Source organism: Vicia villosa, linkage group LG4 (genome assembly GCF_029867415.1).
Source record: "Vicia villosa cultivar HV-30 ecotype Madison, WI linkage group LG4, Vvil1.0, whole genome shotgun sequence".
NCBI classification, from domain to species: domain Eukaryota; kingdom Viridiplantae; phylum Streptophyta; class Magnoliopsida; order Fabales; family Fabaceae; genus Vicia; species Vicia villosa.
Window position 1 is genome coordinate 20573616 of NC_081183.1, and position 20558 is coordinate 20594173.

At 34.5% G+C, this 20558-nt stretch overlaps 1 long non-coding RNA gene across 4 annotated transcripts; it reads right to left on the minus strand.

Annotated features, from left to right (window-relative positions):
• Window positions 1-16751: 16751 nt before the first annotated feature.
• LOC131598939 (uncharacterized) lies at window positions 16752-20049 on the minus strand. 4 transcript variants are annotated; one of them, XR_009282440.1, is made up of 8 exons: window positions 19890-20049; window positions 19482-19636; window positions 18699-18979; window positions 18492-18552; window positions 18282-18391; window positions 17971-18195; window positions 17756-17876; window positions 16756-17675 (listed from the first exon to the last, which is right to left on the minus strand). It is a non-coding gene; the product is annotated as an uncharacterized LOC131598939 (long non-coding RNA). The 4 variants fall into 4 exon arrangements; XR_009282441.1 differs by having other exon boundaries at window positions 16752-17675; window positions 17975-18195; window positions 18492-18979; XR_009282438.1 differs by having other exon boundaries at window positions 18492-18979.
• Between the last annotated feature and the right edge of the window lie 509 nt (window positions 20050-20558).

Below are 20558 nucleotides of genomic sequence, written 5' to 3' on the forward strand. Positions count from 1 at the left end.
ATTAGCAGAGCCTACGTTACTTCCGGCGTTGGTCTTGACACTAGCATCATCTACTTCTTCATCGTCTTTGAGGATTTCAGCTTCTTCAGCCTTTTTGGGAGGGCCTTTGAATCTTCTTCCCAGGTTGATCACAGCTACCGGTTTCTTGGTCTTCTTATTCTTCTTATTTAGAAGAGTTTTCAGTTCATTTTGTCCCTTAGACAAATTCAGGATCAAAGCTTGGAATTCAGTATTCCGAGCTTGGAGACTCTTGAAAGATTGTTCGAGATCCATTTTCTCACTGAAATAAACAGCAGAAAGATGAGACACTTTTTTTATAAATACCTGTGACGCTATGTTATGGATGATATGTTTATGAGTATGCAATGTTTTCAAGGACCTTGGAATTCAAATTTGTTTAAACCAAACAAGAAAAAAACTTTATTAATAACGCTTAAAGAAAAAATTGTAAATTGTTTTATTATCCTCTTTTACAAAAAAGAAGCCATAAAAATAAAAATAAAAATAAAATAATAACACAAAGTCTTCAAGTCTCCCATGGACGCTTCCTTTTTGAACCAATGTAAGCGTTGACCTTCTGTTCGTCTTGAAGTTGCCTCGTAAGCTCCAACACTTTCTTCTCTTTAGCGCGGAATTGCACTTCAAAAGTATATCTTTCTTCTTTTAGTTGGATCCAAGATCTCTTTAGTTCCTCGATATCAGTTGGCATGTCTGGACGAGAAATAACTTGAAGAACCTTTTCTTCGCACTCGATTCCACAAACACAGGTCGGACATATGGATAAGGCATGATGAAGCGTTGAGCACGAGTGCGCACCCATCTGAGGTAAGGCCCTAAAGGAATGGAGTTCCTTTTCCCCAAGCTCTTGCTATCAATTCTGTTTACCATATCCCATGCTCGTATAAATTTCCGGCGGTGACCTTGAGTATCATCTTCATAATCAAACACAACCCCTTGTATAAGCATCTGATGAGGACCATCTCTTCGAGCGTAACCAAACTGACGTAGGGCCAAGCAAGGATTATAATTAATACCCCCTCTTATGCCAAGTAAAGGCATATTAGGATATTGTCCACAGCAGTCGATGATAGTAATATTCTCCTCGGATAAGGAAAGCCAACGGATATCAGAATGAGAAAGTGACATTATCCTTTTATGCCATTTCAGCCCTTGGTCATTCCTCATTACTGAGTGAGGGAAGTGCGAAATAAACCACTTAGATAGCACAGGTATGCAACACATAAGAGTCCCTCGTTTCTTTATAGTACGAGTGTGAAGAGAGTGTAGGATGTCTCCAAGCAAAGTAGGCACTGGGTTGCGTGTCAGAAATATCTTTATAGCATGCACATCTATAAACTGATCAGGATTAGGAAATAGTACCAAACCATAAATGAGTAAAGCCAATATGTCTTTGAAAGCTTGATAACTCATGGTCTTCAAAAACATACGAGCTTTTCCGAATAAGAACTTAGTGAGGAAACCCTTGACTCCACTTCTGGTTTCCCAATGACCTTCAATTTCATATTTCTTAAGATGTAGAGCAGCGGCAATGACTTCCAGCTTCGGAGTCTCTTCCAAACCAGTGAACGGAATCTGATTTCGGATAGGGAGGCCAAGTATGTCAAGAAACTCCTCCATAGTAGGTACTAGCTGATAATCTGGGAAAGTAAAACATTGGTGTTCGGGGTCAAAGAATTGAAACATTACACTCACCATCTCTTCTTCGAAGCCTGATGTAACCAAACAAGGCAAGAGACCATGTCTTTCAGTGAAGCGGGAACCTCCAAGAATATCTAATACCAACTCTTTCAGCTCGGAAGGTATCTTCACAAAGTTAACTTGAATGGTGTTCCTAGTCTCCATGACCTACAAAATAGAACAAAGATGAATTCCTTGGTCCTTGCAACGGTTAGTGAAATGATATGTCATGATGTCATGATGCTTTATGATGTTATGATGTCAGGTAGATAACAAACACAAACAAGTCACACAATTGCCTTAGGGTTTAGGCTTGCATGTAGTCCAAAGGTACATACCCTCCCACTGAAGTTTAGTTGGTTCAACCTGTCCTATATAAAGATCGGGTTCTAGGAAGCTCATATCATTGACCTTTCTCGAAGGCGCTTATCTCAGTTCAGCAATTGAATCACCGACCGAAAATGTCCTGAAAGTCCAATCCATATGAGTGTAGCTTCGAGTATCAACCAACTTCAATCGGAACCAAAGCCAGCCATCTCGCTACTTTCTAATAGGCCAAAGTCAAGTTCAACTAGGGTTCTAAGGGAAAATTAGTGCTTAATGACACGACGCGGCAACCAAGTGTTTCCTCAAGCCGGATCCCAAGGAACACCAGGACAAACCAATGTGTCACACTAACGATGGTCACCATACCAACCACATTAGTATACGCTGTGCAGTCTCCTTGGTCTCATGCCATTTACCTAAGGTACTCAGATCCGGGTTAGGATCTTTCACACAAGTAAACCCAAACGGGCCCACAAATATAAAGCAAACAATACAAATAATTGAAAACATTTAAAGTGAATCCTAAACTTTAAGGTAACCCCTTTTTTATTCGAAAAATCCCCAACAGAGTCGCCAGTTCTGTAATACGGTGAACTGACTTTAAATATTTAAGCAAACAAATGTTGCGGTGAGCAAGAGTCGCCACCGACTTTTATTTTATCCAATTTAATAGAAAGGCTAAAAGAAAAGAAAAAAACATTTTAAAAATATTTTGAGTTCGGGGGGTAATTTATACAAAGGGAAGGTTTAAAGCACCCTTTGTATCCATGATTTTCCATGGGCTCTTAATTTCTTAGCTCATTTGTTTTCAAAAGTTTAGAAATGTATAGAAAAAAACATTTGAATAAGAACTTTAGCTTGTAAATAAGCGTAGCCTTTTTGAAGGTTTTTGATAAAAGGGTAAACTTAAATTTAAACCAGAGCAAGTAATTAGGAGGTAATTACCTTAAAGTTATAAAAATATTCTTTTAGTCTTTCAGGGCTATCCATACCATAGGAGGGTAGGAAGTCCTTGTATTGGATGTGAAGGGTCATCGAGGTTATCGTTCGCCATAAGACTGTCCCTGCCATGAAGAGTACGGGTAGTCAAAGGGAAGGATATAATAGTCATTAACTTTTCTTAGGCATCATGCGAGGATACCTTAGCAATGGGGACAAAATCATCACTTACCGAGGCAACGTCAAGGGACAAACTTGATGATGAATGAACTAAGGGCAACATTTGCTTTAGGTATCCTCGGAATCGATGGACTTGACTATTTTCACAAATTAAGGAAACAGTAATAAGGCAACAAGGCAACAATATAAGGCAACAAGGCAACAAGAGGGGTTACCCAAAAGTGTGTGTGTGTGACACAATCAGGTGGTTCAATTCAAATAATTTATCTTGTAATTAGTGAGCTACGTTAATTCAAGGCTTGCACTCCCTAAGATTACTAAACACGCGGTTAATATTAAGGCAAAACAAATAAAAGGCAGAATTTAAAATCCTACACTATTACAATAAACACCTGCGGGAAAGGGGAGAGAAAAGTAAAGGCAAAAAACATAAGAGGCAAACCAAATGCCAAAGCCTCGAGCCTTCGTCAGATTCCTGATTAACCCTGAAAAAGAAGAGAAATGTTAGTGCATTAAAGATTGTCAAGCCTAATTTATCGGGATAAATTAGGGTTGACAAAATAAAAAAAAATTAAAATTTAATATTTAACATGACCACTTAAAGGATAAAAAAACTAAGGTTCGATTAAATTTAATCAATTAAATAATTATTGGATTAATCCTAATTATTTAATTGATTAAAAATATATTTGAAAATTTATATTGAAAATAAAAAACAATTATTAATGGAATTATGAAAAAAAATTGAGTTTTTGATAAACAATAAATAATTATAAATTTATTATAAAAACCAATTTATTAGAATAAGTAAAAATAAATAAATAGAAAGCATTATAATTAAAATGAGAGAAAAGAAATAACCAAAATATTTATGTAATTAAAAAAATAAATTTTTTTGGAAAACTTAGCTTTTAATCTGGTGTGACATGACTGAGGGCGCATGATATGGTTGCAAGCTCCTGGGACGTCAGATCTGGAACGGATTAGATCATGTGGTTGGAGAGCGAGGATGTATGATACCCATGTGAGTCATAAAGCACTGAATCCATCTGATCCATAAATGACACGCGCGCGCCCTTTTTTGAATTGGGCCAATGGCTGGCTGCCACGCATTCATCCCTGACCTCCAGACGTTGCCAAAAGTCCAGCTTTTACCTACGATTTGCGCTTCCATGGCTATAGACCCTGCAATTTTACGAATACGCAAAAACACAAGAAAAATATTTCGCAAGGCCATGAACACGATCGTCCAGACCTCACGAATCCAACTATGCCTTTAATTGGGTCTAATTTCACCTGTAGTGAAAAACCCTAAAACAAACCCTAATATTCAACAATGGCATATCAATGTATATTCACGCAAACATCAAAACAACGACCCAGAAACGTTCCAAATAGCATGAGGATCAATAATACGCAATCAAATTTCAAGAATGATGCATGAATTAGCGTAATCGAATCCAAAAAAGTAACGACTTACCTTGCTAAAACAGAGGTAATTTTGGGGGTGTTGCTCGTGTGTGAGGATTGGAACAACTTCAGTGATCTCCTGAGAATCGTTTGGAACACTCACAATGCTTTGAATTGGCCTCAAACTCCAAAAACGATATTGAGATTTCTTGACTTTTGAATGTTCAAATTAGGGCTTTCTGATGCTGTAAAAACGTATCCTAGGGGTCTGAATTTGTTCACTACTTGTAGTAGTGTGAATTAGGTTAATAAAACAAGAAGAAATCTTATTGAATCATGGATTTGCAATCTTGAAAATTTGATTGGAATTTGGTTCATAATCTTTCTATTTTTGTCCAATATTTGATTCAATTGTTCCAAATAAGATATGCACGAAGTTTGATTGGTATTTTGGTGTGAATGGTGATTGGATTTGATTCCCATATGATTCCAAATCAAATATTTGATTTTCTATAATTTATATGAATTATTTATCATTTTTAATTAACTAATAATTCATAAAACATCAAATAAAAATCCATAATTCGTGGCAATCATGTTTGGGGCCTTGGATACCTTGGGGATCAAGCTTGGGCCAAAAAAGATTGGGTCTCTTTGCAAAAAGATTCATTTTGGAGCCTTTTATTTCACATTTTCCCCTTAAATTTGTCCAACTTTGACAAGGCATATCTTCCTCAATTTTTAAGGTATGGAGGAGTTCTATGACTTTTTGGAAACCTCAAGATGTCCTCTATGATCCACTTTGGAAGCTTTTTTCCATTTGAGGATTTTATCTTGATGATATTGGCTTTGACAAAATACTGCTTTTGGTTGACTTTCAAAAAGGACCTGTAATGTTTTAATCCATATCGCTCCAATGAAGCATTTTTAAACTTGGCTTGGAGAGACAAAGTTGTAGAGAATTTAATTTCCTTCAAAATGAGCTTTGGATGGGAAATTTCTGATGTTCCATGCGAAAGTTATGGCTGGTCAAAGTTTAGTTGTCTTTTAGTCAAAAAACCCTAATTTAGAAACTTTAGGTTTTGTTGATTTCTGGACTTTCCTTGATGAATCATGATCAATCCTTGATCAAATGATGAATGATACTTCAAAATAAGGATGTTGACACAAAATCAAGAGTTTTGACTGTACTTTGACCACAGTTGACTTTTAGGTAAAACTAGTCGACTGTTGACTTTCTGATCATTTGACTAGGCAATCCTTATAATTGAAGCTTATACTTTGCCATAGAGATAGTTTGAAGTATCATAGACCATATGAAATCCATTGGAGACTTTGATTCATTGATTTTCTTCAGAGAAATCAAAACCCTAGTTCATTGAGCCATTGTTTAGGAGGATGTGTCTTTGAGCCTTGAACTTTGGTACGAGCTTGAATAGGAGAAATGAGATGGGTAAATTTTGGGGTTGTCGCGGGTCAAAAAACCATCGCCACAAAATTGTATCGAACAGAGTCGCCACCAAATTTTATTTATTCCAATGGGAATGGGAAAATATTGATAAAACCCACAAATGAAATGAAATGGACAAAGATGGTCTTCGCAACCAAATTTGGATTCGGGAGTCGGTTAAGCAAGGGGAAGGTGTTAGCACCCCTTTACTTCCATCATTCTCGATGGGACCCATTTAGTTATTCTTGTGATTTATTGTTAGCTTATTATTTACTTGCGTTCTAATTATTATATGAGACACAAAAAGAAACGGGGTTTGGGTTTTTTATTATTGTGCTCGCCAAGATATTTGAATCTTGCGTCTACGTATTCCCTATGGGGAAAGTCAGAGCGTTCGTAGTTCAAGGCTACGAAATTATATTTTTTGTTAGTGTGCTCGCCAAGACATTTGAGTCTTGTGCCTACATATCTTCAATGGATGAATCAGAGCGATTGTAGTTCTAAAGAACTACGAATTTGTTGATAGATTTTATGTGTCTAATCGCACTTGGGCGGAAAAGACGAGTTTTTGAATGTGGTTCGCACTTGGGCGAGATTTTCACTTGGGCAAAGAAAAGGTGAGTTTGAAATAGGCGTTCTTATGAAAAAGTGGAATTCAAGTACTTAAACAATGGCTTAACGGTCATCGCCTAAAATACTTGAAGGAGCATTTGCTAAATTGAGCTGGATGAAGTTATTAATGGGATACAAGCATTCAAACAAAGGCTTAACGGCCATCGCCTAAATGCTTGAAAGAGCAACTTGTACAAGTACGTACAAACCCATCTTGGGTAGTGAGAGAGATTGGAGTGACTTGAGTTTTAGAGAAGTCCTTAATGAGATACAAACATTCAAACAAAGGCTTAACGGCCATCGCCTAAATGTTTTAGAACAACTTGTACAAGTACGTACAAACCCTTATAATTTCATACATTGTGGACTCAACTCAATTCGATTGTTTTTAAAAAAGCATTTTGATTGAAAAAGGAACTTGGTATTGACTAATGTTTATTTTGAAAAGATTCGCACTTGGGCAATGAAAGGAATTTGATGAGTTGAAATTTAATCGAGTTTGAAGGGAATCTTTAATGGAATTCAAGTATTCGAATAAAAGCTTAACGACCATCACCCAAATACTTTTAGGACAACTCGTACAAGTACGTACGAACCTTCCTTGGTTCATCCATTATCGACTAAACTCGATTTAACTAATGGAAGCTTTTTTTGAAGTTTTTGATTGTGACAAAAGAAATTTGAAAAAAAGAAAAAGATACTTGGTATTGACCAAAAATTATTATGAAATTATTTAAAGCGAGCTCGATGTTGGATCGAGAAAGTTTATTTGAATGAAAATTGTTTGTGAAAATGAATTGATTTTATTATGGTATTATCTTAATTAAACCAATTGAAATTATCTTTAATTAATTAAAATCAACTAACATCATTAATTAATTTTAATCAATTAACAATTTAATTAAAATTAAACAACATTAATTAAGAAAATATTTTAACTAGTTAAAGAAATAAAAGAGTGTGCATAGTTTTTGTAGAAAAGAAAATTTAAAAGGGCCAAAGGGGGTGCTAGATAGCCAAATGGGGTAAGGCCCAAACAACAACAAAACAAAACAAAAAAAAAAAGAGGTTAAAGGGCCGGTCGGGTAGTTTTATAGGGAAAAAACCGGATCCACCCATGTTTTTTATGCAAGGTTTGGTTGCAATGTAAAAAGCCCTACTTTTCCTTTTCAGCGGCTACTAGCAGAAAACGAAAACGAATCTCTCGCTTCTATTCTGTTTCCATGGCTTCGATCTACTACAAATATCTTTCACTTCAAAAAAACAAAACAAATCTCTGCTCAGCTTCTCCTCTAAACAATATCTCACCTCTCTACTCTCTCAGCGCTCACTCTCCGATATCTCTATCTCTCTCGGTTAAGCTCTCACGACACTACTCTCTCACGCTCCCATTTGCTCACGTCGCTCCGCTTCTCACTCGGTGTTCAACGGATCAAGCAAAAAAATACAAACAAGCAGTGGATCGATGAATCCACCATTCAATGGAATACATGTGCACAATGGAAATCGAAAACAGAATACAAGGAAAAACTTGCAAGAAAAAGATGAAGAAAAATTAACGAACAACAGATGATTTGCAGGTATGCGCTTTACTGTTCTCTCGATTTCGTCTCTTTGCTTTGTCCGCTACTTGCCTCTTTGTTTCTTTTTCTGAATAGTTTTTGTTGCTTCTGTGCGTATGCTTCTTTTTCTGTAGATCTGTGTGTTGTTATTCTGAGCTTTGGTCGTGTGTGGTTGATGAAGGTTGAGGGGCGGGTTTGAAGGGTGATTCAGTTATGTGGTTTGTAGTGAATGAAGGGAGGTTAGTGTTGCAAGAATGATTGAGTTAGGGTAGGGGTGACAATTGGATCCATTAAGCTAAAATCCATCCAATCCATCCACCAAAAAATTCATCCAATCCATCCACCAAATAAAAAATAAGTTAATGGATGGAATAAATCCATCCATTTATATACATGGATGGATCCAATCCATCCAACACATTTTGATAATCCAATGGATTATTTTTATTTTATACTTTAAATTGTTTAAATTATTAACGAGTTTTTTCAGAAAATTGAAAAATCGAGTTTTTTTCCGAAAAAACGAGAAAATCGTGTTTTTACGAAAAAAGAAAAAAATCAGTTTTTTCGGGAAGACAAAAAAATCGTGTTTTTTCAGAAAAACGAAAAATCGAATTTTTTCAAAAAAAACGAAAAAAACCGAGTTTTTTCCAAAAAACGAAAAAAAATAAGGTTTTTTCGAAAAAACAATAACGCCGGGTTTTTTTTCAGAAAACGGAAAAATTGAGTCTGTTTCGAAAAAACGAAAAAAGTCGAGATTTTTTGGGGAAAACAAAAAAACTCGAGTTTTTTTTCAGAAAAACGAAAAAACTCGAGTTTTTTCGAAAAACGGAAAAATCGAGTTTTTTTTCGAAAAAATAAAAAAAGTCGAGATTTTTTGGGGGAAACGAAAAAAATCGAGTTTTTTTCGGAAAAACAAAAAAAGTCGAGTTTTTTTCGAAAAACGGAAAAATCGAGATTTTTTGGGGAAAACGAAAAAAATCGAGTTTTTTTTCGAAAAAATGAAAAAGTCGAGATCTTTTGGGGGAAACGAAAAAAATCGAGTTTTTTCGGAAAAGGGAAAAATCGAGTTTTTTTCGAAAAAATGAAAAAATCGAGTTTTTTTGGGTAAAACGAAAAAATCGAATTTTTTTGGAAAAATGAAAAAAGTCGAGTTTTTTTGGGGAAAACGAAAAAATCGAGTTTATTTCCGGAAAAACGAAAAAAGTTGAGTTTTATTTCGAAAAACAAAAAAAATCGAGTTTTTTTCTCAGAAAAACGAAAAAAGTCGAGATTTTTTCGAAAAACGAAAAAATCAAGTTTTTTTTTCAGAAAAACGAAAAATCGAGTTTTTTTTAGAAAAACGGAAAAATGAAAAAATCGAGTTTTTTTCGGAAAAACGAGAAATCCAGTTTTTTTTTAAAAACAAAAATTCAAATTTTTTCGGAAGAACCAAAAATCAATTACTTTTCAAAAAAACGAAAAAACTATTTTAAAATATGTAAATTATTATTTTTATGAAAATTTTAAAACAATAAAATATTTTTAATTATCTTTTGGATGGATGGATATCCATCCATTAGACATTTGTTAATGGATGGATTAGGTGGATTTTATTCCTTAATGGATGGATTGGATTGAATTTTTATTTAGAGAGTTTAATGGATTGTAATGGATTAATTGATTAGTTTGATCCATCTATTAAAGATCCAATCCATATCCATCCAATCCATCCATTTTGCCACCCCTAAGTTAGGGTATCGATTTGAGGCTATGCGTGTGAGAGGTTTGTGTTTGGCTATGCTGTGTTGCTATGGTGTTTATTGTTTTTTCGTCTTTGCCCTCTCCTCCCTTTTGTTGATGATTTTTGTCTATTTTATAGAGGGATTTGAGGTGGTTCTGGGGGGAGTTTTGAGATCAATTTTGAACACTTATGGTTAACTATTCTTATGCTTTTGATTGCAAGTTTTTTTATGGATCAATTAGTGTAAATATTGGACATATTGGAGCAGGGTTTTGGACTGATTTGTTTGTTGTTTTGGTACAGGGCATATGTTGTGTGAAGGATGGTGCAGAGAAGCAAATTTGAAATCTTTTTTGGACTGGTTCGGTGAACTGGTGGTGACGGAAATGTTACCACTTTTTGTCTTGATCTGTATAATAATTGTTATTTTTTTAATTCTTTTTGTTATAGTGAATGCACTACATATTATGACTAAAGTTCTTTTGTTTTTTCCCTTTTATACTAAGTAACAGAATTAAAAAACTACATATCTATATAGACAAAAATATTCTCTAATTTTAATAAAAGAAAAAAAGAAATAAAAACATTCTTATTAAAGATAACAAAAATAAGAATACTAAATGCCAAAAGATTTGTCTTCTTATTTTATTATTCAATTTAATAAAACTACTTAATGACATTTAATCATTAAGTAATTGCAAGTTAAATCTCGTAATTAAGAGTAAAAGACTCAAATGTAGATCGACTAATTGATCATAAAAAAATGACAATGCAACTACGATTAAAACAACTTTGATGCAAGGATTTGACTTGACGTGCAAAAGTGATTGAAACGATTTTCGATTCAAAAAGGACTACTACATAAACAAATGAGAAATCAAAAGTGAATTCAATGCTATAGTGCAACGCGACATGGAAATGAGTGAAACAATTAACAATGAAGCCAATGCAAATGATTTACAAATATAGATGAATTGATTAAAAAATGAAAAAAAACTAGGGGGCAAAATTAGGGTATGACAAGTTTGAATACAAAAAATTCCGGTGTTTGATGGAAAGAATTATAATCGGTGGATGATTCATATATGTATGTTATTGTTTACGGTGATTTCCGCTAAACAACCGCTAGTCTTCCAAACTATAATAAATATGATTTGGTTACTCGCAGGATCGACTAGATTGATCCTAAGACACATAGTCAAAAAGATTGTTATCAATGTTCATTCGAATCATATTCATGATTCGTCCTCTTCAATAAGCGTTGTTCGATTAAAGAACCAATAATCTTGATAATCACTTTATTATATGTAATTGTGACTTCAACGAAAAGATAAGTAACATAACATATGAAACTAAAAGGGCTGTTAAAACATAAAGAATCTTAAACTGCAGAAACGTTAAAGATTTTGACAGTAAATAGCATGAAAGTAAATTCGAAAGTAAATGACATCAAAATAAGGATACAGAAATGTAAATGGCAAGAAGTAAATGGAATGCAGTAATTCTGAAATATATTCGAAAACGAAAGATAATACACATGTATTAAAATGGTGGTGTCATACGTACATTTTCTCAGCGAACTCTTTCTCTTAACGCTTGATACTTGAGTAAATATGTGAGTAATTTGTACAAAATGAACACACAGAATCCTAACATTAAGACTCCTATTTATACTAGTTTCGACCTTAACGGTCCTACACTAATCTGCTGCCACGTTTCTCATAAGAACTTCCAGCGATGCCATCTGATATTGGACAGTTACGAAACCGTCTTCGAATTTTAAATCTTCCCGCCTGAGTCCGTCTTCGACGCGTGGCAGTGTATTAAAAAACACTACGAAAACACGCTAAGTAGTAATACTTAAATATTTATAAATTTCGTCTAAGTCCCCGAAGACACATATTTTCACTAGCTTTCAGTATTCACTATCTTCATCGAACTTAGAAGTCTTTTATTCTCGAAGCATGACCATCAGTAGCCATTCTTTTTTCCTTAAGGGATGGCCATCAGTAACCATCTTTCCTTCGATTTTCTTCTTCTTCGAAGGACAAACACTACAAAACGAAATCTTCAGCTAACAGTTATTTGGTGCTCAAGATGTGCTTGATCTCGTCAACGACGGTTACACGTCGATTTCTGCGAATGCAGCGAAAGCACAAAGAAACGTGCAACGAATGACAAGGAAGAAGGGTAAAAAATGTCGTTCTATATCCATCAATGTGTGGATTCAAATGTGTTTGAGAAGATCTCTAATTCGACAATGGTGAAGGCTAGTACATGGAGAAGCTAAACTTCAGAAGCTTCAAACATTCGAGTTCTAAGAAGCTAGTATATGGTATTCCAAAGATTATGAAGCCTAAGAATTCATGTGAGGTGTGCATGAAAGGTAAACAACCTAGATTTCCATTTGCATTAGAAGTGGTTCCAAGAGCAAAGCATGATTTGGGAGTTGTGCATTCTGATGTGTGTCAAGTTGTATAGTTGCTGAATTTGTTGCAGGATTTGAAGATCAATATGAAGAAGCCTATGAAGTTGATGATTTAAAAAAAATCATCTATAAGCCTTTCTAAGAACCCATTACTGCATAGGAGAAGCAAGTACATTGACATAAAGTTCATTTTCTAAGGAATCAAATCAAGAATTGAGTGCTAGAAGTTGTTCTCTGTAGCATCCAGAAGCAACTTGTAGATGTTATGTTGAAAGTTGTCAAGACTGAACACTTCATCAATTTGAGGAATGGAATGGTGTTGTTGATTTTAGATCTAAATGTGAATTAAGGGATGGTGTTAAAGTGTAACTGCACATTCAGAGTATTTGTTGTTAGTTTGCTTTAGGCCTTGTGTCGGGATTAATTAGTTTGGCCCAATATGAGTTTAGTATATATAACATTTTTGTTTGTAATTGTAATAGAGTAGAATCATTCATTGTAGCCGTTTTTCAATTGAGTAAAAGTTAGTTACAATTTTTCTCTCTTTTTCTCTCTTCTTCCATGTTCATCTTGTTCATTATGTAGCGATAAATTGTAATTTGGGTTATTTATAGTGTGCTCTAAATGTTTAGTAGCTTTCATCATGACATCTAAGATTCACATCATTGGGTTTTATTTTTTCATTTTATTTATCTTTTCTTTCCGTGTAGGGCGTCTGAGGTAATATGCCACTAAACTTTATTTAAAGATTGATACATATTGCACAATAAATCTGCAATGCTGAATTTTTTATTTTCCAAGAAGAATGCTTACAGAGGCTTTAGAGTCGTATAAATGTTTCATATGATAGTTCTATCCCCGAACACTAGGTACCATTTCTATAAAAAAAACTTCAAGTCTAAGTATTGTGAGTTGTGATGTAAAATAAATATGAAGTCCATCAAAGAATTCAAGCCGCGTGCCTATAGTTTTAGGTTCAACTTATGGCCTATTATCATATGTACAAACTTATATTTCTTAGAGTCTTAAGAATATAACTTGCTTATTTTTATTTATTATCCTAGGACTCCCTAAGGGCTTTATGGAATGCTTCATTTCCTGAAGAAGAGTTCAAAGGCTCGATTTCATAGCAGTGAAAGACATGTGATGGCAATGGGAAGGGTTTCATCAAAAAAATTAGGTAGACATTATTCTTGTCAATTTCATCCCTTGTCTTCATTCTAATTTCTTGTCACTAATGATTTCTATATCTGCATATCATTGGCAGAGGTGGTGGTTACATATCCATATACCACAAGTGCACACAAAGTTTTACCTAACTAAATATCATTTAATGGCTGGAATCATAGAATGAAGTTGATCATGTTAGAGTGTATGAGGTAATTGGTTAAAAAGTTGTTTGAATTTGTAATTGTCTCAAGAATCAGACCATCATGTGGCCCCTCCTTTCTCTTAGGTTGCATATAAATTGAAGGGTCATCATATCACGTATTACGGGTTTATTTTTCTCAACTCATCTAAACATCTTGATTAGTTGACTTTTGAAGTTTGACTTTAGCGTGGGTTAGGCCCACACTAATAAATTTTTGTTGATTTTTGGAATTTTTATTTTTAAGGTTTTCTTCAATTTAGCCTAGGCATAGACTCGACCTAACCTTGGCTACCCTAGACACAACTCTTTTTGGTCGCCACTAAGTTGATACCTCTGAGCCATTTAACCTGCCCCGATATTGATACTAGGCCGACGCTAAAGTTGATTTAGCAACGATTTTCCTACTTATAATGTCGATAAACAACCGACGCTAAATAATTTCTTTTGAAGCTATACATGTTACTGTTGTGTGGAAAAGAGACTCGTTCTCGTTGTTGTATAGCTTGTGTGCTATTTCTATACGTCTCGTTATTATGAGGGATTTTAATTGTGTGGAAAAGAGACTTGTTCTCGTTGTTGTATAGCTTCTTAGGGGAAGGTTACTTGGGGTTGTGTGTGTTGAAATATGGTAGATTGATTTATTTAATAAACATTTATACTTCTTGCGATCATAAGGTGCGGAAGAGAACTTGGAAGAAGTTCGTTGATTTCAAAATTAACAATTTACCGGGCTTTTGGTGTGTGGGGGGATTTCAATTCTATATCTAGCGTTGATGAAAGAATTGGTATATCTAAAAGGAGTTACACAAAGGAGATTTTTTATTTCAAGGGGATCATGGAGGAGATGGAATTGGTGGTCGTTCCTACCATAGGAGGCAAGTTCACTTGATTTAATAGCAATGGTAGAGCCATGAGCAGAATTGATAGATTCTTGTTATTAGATAGTTTCATTGATGATTGGAATGTCACGGGGAAAGTTATAGGTGGGAGAGACATTTCTGATCATGCACCTATTTGGATAAAAAATAACAAGAAGGATTGGGGCCCTAAACCGTTTAAGTTCAAAAATTACTGGCTGAAACACAAAGATTTTAGTAAGTTTGTGGAAGAGGAGTGGGCCAAGATTCATGTGAAAGGGAGGGGAGATTTTTGTTTGGTGGAAAAGTTAAAAATTCTAAAAGGAAGACTTAGTTGGTGGAATAAAGTGGTGTATGGTTGGTTGGACCTCAACATTGACAATGCAAGTGAAGAGATGCAATTTTTAGAAAGAGGACAAAGGCGATGGAGGAGTTTTGGGTTAATCTAAATAAGAAAGAAGGTCTTCTTCGTTTAAAATTGAGACAAATGTGGCTATCGAAGGAGATCGAAACTCTCGTTTCTTTCATGATTCCCTTAGGAATAGAAAAGGTAGAACAGACTTTGCTCTATTTCTACAAGGAGGGGTAGGTTGGAGGAAGTTACCGAGATTAAAGATTTCATTTTTGATCATTTTAAGGGGTTTTTTAAGGAAAAGAAGGAGTGTAGACCAGAACCTTTGGATTTGGGATGGGGGAGTATTTCAAATACGGAGAGTATGGAAATGGATAATCCGTTTTAGGAATCAGAAGTGAAGGAGGCTACATGGTTTTGTGATGGGAATAAGAGTCCCGGACCGGATGGGTTTTCGCTTGAGTTTTTCAAGAGTTTTTGGACGCTTCTAAAAGAGGGTATTATGCAGTTTTGCTCCGATTTTCATTCTAAAGGGAAGCTTGTGAAATCAATCACCTCGTCCTTTATTGCTTTAATTCCCAAGACCAAGAATCCATAAGATTTGTTTGGGTATCGCCCTATTTTCTTTGTGGGAAGCCTATACAATATTATCGCAAAGTTGTTGGCCGCTAGAATCAAAAAGGTTATTGGCAATTTGGTCTCCTCAAATCAAACCGCGTTCGTCCAGGGAAGAAATATGATGGATGGTGTTTTGTTGGTGAATGAGTTATTAGATTGGTCTAAAAGAATGAAAAATATTGTTTTTTGCTCAAGGTTGACTTTGAAAAGGCATACGATTCTGTTTCTTGGAATTATCTTAGACTTGTGTTGAAGAACATGGGGTTTGGAGAGAAATGGATGAAGTAGATGGAAGCTTGTGTTTTCACTAGTCATATGTCCGTTTTGGTGAACGGTAGTGCTACTAGTGACTTCAAAGTGCAAAAGGGTTTACCACAACACTGCCAGCGGAGAAACCAAAAACCAGTGGCCGCAGCTTTCCACCATGCTGGCCGCGGTCAGCCCAAAGAAGGAGGAGAATGACCTCTTCATTTGGAGCTCCAATTTTGACAGTTAATTCTCGGTTGCAAGTATATCAGCCATGGTGTCGAACTTCAAAGAATTTACGTGGTTGCCTTTGACAGTGTTAATGTTGAATTCTTTGTGGAAGACATTAGTTCCGAGTAGAATAAAGATTTTTATATGGAGTTTGTCTATATTTAGATTACCAACTAAAGATATGTTGTTTACAAGAAGTGTTGTATTCAAGCCACCAAATTTTCTTTTTGAGTTTTGTGGGAATCATTCGGAGAATTCGACTCATTTGTTCTTCTCTTGTGATGTGTCGAAGCAAATTTGGGGTAAGATTTTTGTGTGGATGGGGGGACGATCTTCCTCTTACTTTCGAGGAGTTTTTGGATTTTGCTACTATCCAAGAGAAGGTGAAGAATATAAATGCTAAGATAAAGATCAATACCATTTGGATTGCTACCACATGGAGCTTTTGGATGATGAGAAACACTATGATATTTGAGAGAGATTCTTGTAGTTTTGATGTGGTATGTTCAAATGTTATGTTTTTTCTTGGAGTTGGTTGGTTAGTTGCAATCCTGTGTATTTTCATAGTTCTTATGATTGGCTTAAAATACCATTGAAATGTTTTAAATCTTTGTAACTATTCTGTGTTGTAAGGGTTGCACCCCTAGTGCGATTTCTTATATCAAATGGCTTATTGAAAGAAAAGAAAAGAAATAGTACACAAGATACAATGGCCCAAAAAATGCGCGACAACTTCTACTATTCATAAATTAATCCACAACGACTATATTCCCAACAAATATCTGCTACAACAATTCAACCAATGAAACACTAGTGGAAAAAACACTTTTTAAGTCGGTTAAGAATGACTTTTTAAGACGGTTCCGAACCTGACCTAAGAATTGCCGACATAAGAAGTTTTGACTTCTTAAGTCGGCTTTGGACCTGACTTAAGAAAATGTTGTTAGGTCGGTTAAATAGCACCCGACTTAATAAGTTTAGACTTTCAGAACCCCTTATGCCATTTGTGCCCGACTTAAGAAGTTTATATCTTAAATCGGATATATTTAACCGACCTAACAAGTTAAATTTTCATGCAATTTTTTTTTCATAAAAACCTAGAAATACAAATATTGTCTTATCAATTTTATTTTTTATAAAGACCTAGAAATACAAATATTATCTTATCAATTTTATTTTTTATAAAGACCTAGAAATACAAATATTATCTTATCAAATATTATGCAAAATGTCTAACCATATATAACAAGTAAAAAAAAGGGTACTGCAAATAATTGTCTAAAGATCATAGATAGAAACAAATCATAGTGTAAGACCTAAATTAAGGTTGAAATTAACTATGCCTAACCCAACAGCTAACTATTTGTCACTGTAGAAAACTAATTAGTACAAATCCCGACAGCAAAAATAAAAGAATATATCAGCAAAATTATACCATTATATTATAATAAATTAAAACTCATGAAGAGTAAAGACTACATAAGGAAAAAGATGCGAGCTAAGTTAAAAATATTTTATTACATGATAAAAATCATGTGAATACAAAAGCTTCAGTACAAGACATTCTAACCCAATCAACATGAAAATGGATTGCAGGAAGTTAGAAGTGGGGAGAACATGACTTAATTCCACAATTACTAGGAATAATACACTTCCTAACTTGTATATACCTACAGCAAAGAGAAATCATTGGTTATAAACAAACTTTCAGGATATATGCCACTTGAGCTCTATTATTTCTATTGATTACCTTAAGTGAGGCAAGTCTAGAGGCTATAATTGACAATTATTGACAATTATCAAATGGACCATCTTGTTTGTACATACTCCCTTGGCTCCAATGTATTGACTGCATTCGTTTTTTAGAGCAGCTTCATAGAAAGGGAGAAAACTGTTATGTCGCGACCAGATCGCAGTCATACCTTAATTTAAAACTGTGACAAAAAGGTTTGAAAATTATTTTACCTACTGTGACAAGGGAAGATTTAATTGCGGCGGGGCTCTAAGTTGGGTAGATAGTCTTTGCAGCAAATGCGACAATATCAGATATGTGGGGGCATGGCGTTGAAGTTACTGATTCAATTGTGAAGTTAATAGCAGATACACATCTTGACTTGAATAAGATTTTAGGCTAGAATAAGCAGGTGACAAGGCAGCCAGAATATTAACCCCACGAGCAACAATGTCAGGCTGCAATGCAACAATATGATGAATCATAAAAAGTTATATTTTTGTCAAAAGAAAATAACTCTATGTTGGAGGAATGTGACTAGAACCTATAAACTGAAGGAGAAAGAGAACTCAGTCCACGTGATGAAGAAGAATGTGACATCAGGAGACATTTGTTGCCCCACAACAGTTCTGATTAAACTTGATTACAAGATTCCTACAACAAGCAAGATTATATTATGAAAATAAAACTGCATTATTTAATATTTTATAGACTAAGCACAAAAAAATAGATGTTGGTTTTCAAAAGTATTTACCTAGTAGCTTCCAGGCATGATATAATTTTTGTTCCTGCTATGAAATCAACTTTGACAGAGGCTATATATCCCAACACATACAACATCTTTAGTATAGAAAAAAATGAAAAGGGGTATTATGAAGCTTAGCAAGAGCAACTAATAACAGGGGAATTTCAACATGAAGAAGGGTAGTTTCAAGCTCTATGTAATGTAATTTCACCATACATTTTCAAGCTCTTTCTCACAAGTGTTGTCACATAGTTTAGGTTTTTCTTCTGGTGGCAAACCAGCTCCATTGGCAGCATCAAATGAATGGATGAAAAGTGTATAGGCTCCTCCTAATGCTAATCCAAGAAAGTCTTTACGTGAATTAGTATTAAGCATGGCATTATCATTAGCATTATAACTGCATTGTCTTGTCTTTGAGGACTTCACTGTAAGAACAAACCTTCTAATAGAAATGCCTTCAGGAGCAGTAAGAGAAGGAATTTTACCACAAGTAGAATCTATCAAAAAGGAACAAATTAAATATAAAGTAAGAGTTAAATTGAAGAGTTGAAGCAAGCTATGTAAGAATAAAACTTGATTACAACAATCACATATATTTGCCTAGATGGAACCATTGTGAGAGAATATACTTATCCAATATGACACAAATACTATCAACATCAAGTTTTATGAACAAGCATTTTGAATCAAACTCTTTAATATTTGTTCAGGTTCGAAAATAACAATTTAATTGCCTTTACTGTTATACAAGTTTCGCAATAGTAGGATTATTTATTTTTAACTCTAACTCTACATCCATATTAGAGTTTATATTTTAACTCTAACTCTACACCTATACCAAAACATAGCAGAAATGCAATTTTAAAGTAACAATAAACCCAATTCCCTTATAATGGGATTCAAAGTTCGGGAGAGACGGACAAGCTAAGATTTCAACAAAATTGGTCCATCTACTTTTCAAAGTTTAAACTAAGGAATTTATGAAAGGAAGACACTCACCTGTTCATAGAGATATGAGAAACTCCGACGCGGTGGCTTTACTCCATCAGTTTCGCAACAGAGATGATGAAAGGGTGTCGACGGTAGTCCCAAACCGATGATTTCAATCCAGATGAAGGCTTAGGCGATGAAGATTATGAATTTCATCTTCATCTCTGTTGGAGGATTAAATGGCGGCTAGGATTCAATAAAATAAATATTTATACACATAATTGTTGAATCCTAACCTAAATTCTTAAATCAAACCTCAAATCTGTTTCTCACTGAAATCAAACCCTTTTACTATTCTGTAATTCTTCAATTAAGAGAGAAACTGGGATTTGTATGAAGGTTTGAGAAGAAGGAGTTTTAGGATTGAGTGAAACCCTAAATATTTATTAGAGAAGAGATAAAGAAGGATAAGCTTACCTTAACGAGAAAGACAATCTAAGTACAAGACAGTCGAGCAACCGGTGGTGGAAGGCCAACGACGGTGAATAACGAGCAGCAAGCGCACAGTGGTTTGTGAGTAGAGAGCAGCGAGAGGCGAGAAGCAGGAATATGTTTGTTTGGAGATTTCACGAGAAGATAGAAAATAGAAAAGTTTTGTTTCTTATTTATTAATTCTTTATACAAATAAATATAATTATATGTTTATAATTATAATATTATTATATTATATATAAAACTTTTGTTATGTGAAGGTTGGGAGTTCGATTCCTTCATAATATATGTTAGAATTTAATTTATTATAAGTAAAGTAAACTTCTTAAGTCAGTTGGGAAATACCTGACTTAAAAAAACGATTTCTTAAGTCAGTTAATGAATAAAGGCGACTTAAGAAATTTAATGTGAATTATATTATTTTTATTTAATGTTTGTTAAGTCGGTTTTAAATGCAACCGACCTAACTAAGTTACAAATATTTACGAAATTGCCACCGCGTCACTTCTTAAGTCAGGTGGCAGGTGAACTGACTTAACAACCTATGCTAAAAAGGTATTTTTGTACTAGTGAAATTACATAAATCAAAGGATGACTCAAGATTTATTTATTTTTCATATAGAATAATTCTTGAGAAAAATTGTAAAATGCAGT